General features: G+C 38.5%; 1 pseudogene; it reads right to left on the reverse strand.

The window, feature by feature from the left end:
* Positions 1-839: 839 nt before the first annotated feature.
* On the reverse strand, positions 840-5,172 carry LOC147488964 (uncharacterized; annotated as a pseudogene).
* Positions 5,173-5,511: the final 339 nt, after the last annotated feature.

Genomic DNA, 5,511 nt, shown 5'->3' on the forward strand with positions numbered 1-5,511 from the left:
AAATCTTGAAGTAGAAAAAGTAACAGATGAAAAGAAGGCTACTAAAAAATAATAAACAATTTATACTACCTTATCTCGCTTTCGGTGATTTAGAAAGGACCTCGAACCACCACGGTGATTAACCTTCTTCTGCCCACGATTTGCCTTGTTTTTTGTGCTGAGTTTCTACCATAGGAAATATTTAGTTAGAAATACAATAAAAGATAATTACAAAAAATCATATAAATTACTTTGAATTTTTCTGTTTCAAACCAATCACAAAGCAATTCCCAATCCCCTTGCGCGACCATCCCCTCATATGGCTTCCGTCTACGTTGGTCATTTGGGAGACCCTTGTAATATTTGTGCAGCCTACACCTGTACTCTTTGAGGCGCTGTCCTAGATACTTATTAACACCCTTTTCTACATCATGGCGATGGATATCAATGTCAAAGCTCTTACGAAACAAGTTATGCATGCAATACAATGTTAAAATAAATAAATAAAGAAACAATATAACTAGTAATGATATTTTATTACCATTATATGTTCGTGCATCGTATTAACTTTTGACTTGAACTCCTTCTTCACCGTTCTCCAGTTCAACCAAGAGAGGTGCATACTTATGCAAATTATGCCAATTTCATAAGCAAATTGTTCACTCCAACTCCCTACGGTTTTGACCTCCCCGGTGGAATCTCAATTCTCGGTTTCTGACTGTCCCTTGCTTTATGATTGATTAGAGTTGTGTTAATTGCTTTACCTCTTTTTTTTTTGAGTGGGGAGTAATGGTGTCGAAGCCGCTTATAAGCAAAAAAAAAAAAAAAAAAAAACTCGATCTGCAAAAAAGCTAAAAGTTTTACTTCTTATTTGCTTTACCTCTTCCATTTGTCTTTGTTTGTATGGAAAAAAATTGTCTTACCAAAGACCAGGACCAGCTAGACGATCCTACAGAAACATTGGGCCTAGACTGAGGCAGTGTACTAGAACTTGCAGTACGACCACCAGATTCCATGACTACAAAAAAATATACATGGAGAGAAAAGTTGGAAGTCTTTTAACTCAATATAACCTATAATTTAGATGGACTAAAAATTGATATCATACCACCAAGAGAAGCATCTGCTGATTGGGAGCTTGGCATAGACTGAGGCTGAGGCTGAGGCTGTGCATTAAAGCTTCTAGTGGTTCTTCTACCTGGGCCCATGACTGTAAAAGAAATATATACTTACCAGCAGAAAATTAACAGAAATCATTTTTCAAGTGTAAATAGCTGCATTCAATTCTCCCAAGTGTGGCCTGACACTAAAACTGAAAAAAAACAAAAAACCAAATACAAACAAGTAGATAGGAAGTCGCTCTCGACATTACTAACAAGGAATTCAAAACATAGAGAACACTTTAGAGAACACATTTAAACTTAATCTATGTCGATTATCATCATCACTTGATATGACTTTCTCTTCTTGAACTACAATAGTTTATGAAGTATCATCTTCTTCTACATCGATTCGTCATCAACAATGAAATGATCATCCATCCGGGTTCTATTTATATTGGTCAAGACCACATCCGCATCAACTTCAGTTGGGATCAAATCATCCCTATTCAAAAGTACAGTGCAAGTTCTTCCGTTTGAATATTATCATTGTTACTTTCTTCAAGTGTTTGATCGTGTTGGACAATGCCATCCATCGATCCTGCTCCTCTTCTTGAAATGCGACGCCATGCCTTGCTACAATCTCTTCCTCTCTCGAAGAACGCCATACACATTTCTAGGCTTTATCTTCGGACAACTTGCCAACTACCACGTTTAGTTTAGTATCACTCACATAAAAGACTTGACCTTGCTTGGGTAGCTAGCACAAATCGGTCGCCTTTTTGTACCAAGTTCGTGAGACATTAACACTAGTCACATGGCCATCTGTTTGTATTCCATTCCTTCTGTTGCCGACATCCCACCAATCACACTGGAAAAGATAAACTTTCTTGGAAGATAAATAGTTTAAGACTATGACATCAGTTAAAACACCATAGAAATCAATCTCTTTTGATTGGTGACACCCCTCGACAACAACACCACTATTTTGTGTTCGAAGATTTACTTCTCTATCCTTCGTGTGAAATCTGATCCCATTCACAATGCAGCCACTATATCGAATTACACGAGGATCAGGCCCACAAGCTAATGAATATAACTCATCAGTAGCTTCTGGGGAATTCTGAGATCGCAATTCATGCATCTATCAACAAAATGAACAACAATCAATAGAAAATATAATAATAATGAAAAACAGCAAGGGGTATTTCCTGTGAAAACTTACTCATCGTTCAAACCATTCAGGAAAATATAGTTCCTGCCTCTCTTCCAAATTATGTGGACTTTGCCTAATAAGCTCTGCCCTATGTTCACTACATATAGAAAATGTTGTATATATAAGAAAACATGATAATAATGTGTATATATTGTGTCTTACTAAAAGCTGTACTTACTCAAGGTATGGTAATACTTCTTCAGAATTATTTAAGACGTAATAACGGGCCTTGTCATAATCTTTTAAGCTTAGGCTGATAACTTTAAAAGCCCCCAATGGTCGCACATTCTGTGAGAAAACAAGCAGCCCCGTGGGTTGTTTCTCTTGGCCACCATCAAAATTCCGTTCTTCACGGTTGAAGCGTGTTTCAATATCTTGGAGATACATGGAACAGAAAGTGAGGCATTCGTTATTGATGTATGCTTCCGCAATTGAACCTTCTGGACGCGCCTTGTTTCGGACATACTGTTTTAAAGTGTGTAAAAACCTGTTTAACAAATTATATTAATTGAAAGCAAAACAAAGTATATATTAAAAGTTACAAATGATATACATGTTACCTTTCAATGGGATACATCCACCGATATCGCATGTGTCCGCCAAGCAGTGCCTCGTGTTGTAAGTGAACAGCCAAGTGAACCATTACATCAAAAAATGCCGGTGGAAATATTTGTTCGAGTTTACAAAGTATCACGGCAATATCCTTCTCCATATTCTCGAGCACTTCTAACCTCAGTGTCTTGCAACACAACTCTTGGAAAAACACACCCAACTCAATCAATGCAATTGCTACATCACTACACAAGAAACCACGTACCGCAGCTGGAAGAAGACGTTGTAAAAGCACATGGCAGTCATGGCTTTTCATTCCTAATACTTTACCCTCATTGGCATTCACACATCGAGATATATTTTTGATGCATAAGCATCTGGAAATTTCACAGATTTCAACCATTCGAATGCCTTTTATCGGTAGATGACATTGTATAGGATGCAGCCCGCATGATATACTTATTACCATTCGGAATTAGATGCAACTCCTTTCTAATACCCAATTCAGCCAAATCTAGTCGAGCTTTAAAAGAATCTTTTGTTTTACCATCAATATTCAACAATGTTCCCAACACATTCTCACAAACGTTCTTTTCAACATGCATCACATCAACATTATGACGCAACTCAAGGGATGGCCAATATGGTAAATCAAAAAATACACTCTTCTTTGTCCAATTTAACTCAAACTCGGTACGCTTCCTTTTCTTGTTAATCGGATTCTTTCCAAGTTTTTGTTCCTCGACCAAATCAACTTGTGATAACACATCAGCCCCATCCAAATCCTTTGGTTTTGGTCTGTTTTCAACCTTCCCGTCGAACAGATTTTTACCACGTCTTCGCCAAGAATGTCGTGGTGGCAAGAAACGACGATGGGCCATATAGCATAATTTGTGGCCATTTTTTAAATACATAGAGACCGTGTCTTTGTTACAATTTGGGCAGGCCATTTTTCCTTTGGTGCTCCAACCAGACAAGTTCCCAAATGCGGGGAAAGTCATTTATGGTTCACAATAACGCAGCATGCAACTTAAATGTTTGCTTGGTCACAACATCGTATGTCTCCACGCCATTGTCCCACAAATCTCTCAATTCATCTACTAGAGGCTGTAAATATACATCAATGTCATTTCACGATTTGGGACCAGGAATAAGAAGCGACATGAAAAGGAAAGGATCTTTCATACATTTCCAAGGAGGCAAATTATAAGGCACAAGCATTACCGGCCACATGCTATAAGAGGTACTCATGTCACCAAAAGGGTTGAACCCATCACTTGCAAGGCCGAGGCGGACATTGCGAGGATCATTGGAAAACCACTCATACTCCTTGTCGAAATCTTTCCATGTTTTAGAATCTGCTCGGTGCTTGAATACATTCTCTTCCGGGACTCGTTTTTCTTTGTGCCACCTCATATCTACAGCAGTCATCCTTGACTTAAACAACCTTTGAAGCCTTGGTTTAAGTGGGAAATAGCGCAAAACCTTATGTGGTATTTTCTTACACTTGCCTTCAGAAGCTTTATACCTCGGTTCACCACATACTGGACAACTTTGAAGATCTTTGTATTTGTCCCAAAAAAGAGCACAATCGTATTTGCATGCATGTATAGCAATATACCCAAGTCCCAGTTCTCGCATTAATGTCTTAGCCTCGTGATAGGACTTTGGCAGCGTCTCACCCGCAGGCAATGCAGCTTTAATCAATTCAAGAATCATATCAAATGATTTGTTACTCCAACGATTAATCACCTTCAGATGGAACAACTTCATGAGATAATCTAATTTGGAAAACTTTTGGCAACCTGGATACAAAGGCTGTCGCGCTTCACTCAAAAGTTTATCAAACAAATTCGGATCGTCACCATTACCCCCATCGCCATTACCCCTATTAAGACTAGAAGAGGTATCTGCATGTTGTGTTGTGGCAGTATAATTATCTTCACCCCCATATTGCATGTCTGGCACAGAATTATCCATAGGAGTCGGTCCTCTTAAATAGTGAAGCAAGTCTTCCAACCCATCAAAACGAACTCCTTCATCACTACCAACATCATCATAATCATCATCGTCATCAGCAAGGTGCTCTTCATAACCTTCACCATGATGGAGCCAACGAGTGTAATGCTTGTCCATTCCATGTTCAAGCAAATGATCTCTTACTTCACTGATTTGCTTGTAGTACCTATTATTGCAGATTTTACAAGGGCAGAGAGTCCTACCAGCGCTGTCTGCATGATCAGTAGCAACCACAATGAATGCCTCAACGCCTTCAATAAATTGAGTGTCAAACGGATCTGGCAGATTCATCCAACTCTTGTCCATATTTACGTGCAATTGCTAGACATTGTAAGTGAAAACAATATGTTAATAGCAGTACACACATGTAAGTGGCTTCTCTCAAGAACCTTGAATTGAAAAAGACTACTTGTAAAGGTACTAAGGAGCCCCCCGCTCTCTAAAGGCACTAAGGTACACTGACCCACATTGAACAAAATCAATTTGAATTCAAAGGTGTTCGCATCCAAAACTAGCTAACCAAAACTCAACCAAACAAGCCAAAGGGTTCAAACATACCAACAAATCATACAAAGTATTTATAAGCTTATCTCATTATCACGTGTTAGCCATATCCAAAACTAGCTAAACAAAACTCAACCAAAC

Source organism: Coptis chinensis, chromosome 7, assembly GCF_015680905.1.
Source record: "Coptis chinensis isolate HL-2020 chromosome 7, ASM1568090v1, whole genome shotgun sequence".
Taxonomy (NCBI): Eukaryota; Viridiplantae; Streptophyta; class Magnoliopsida; order Ranunculales; family Ranunculaceae; genus Coptis; species Coptis chinensis.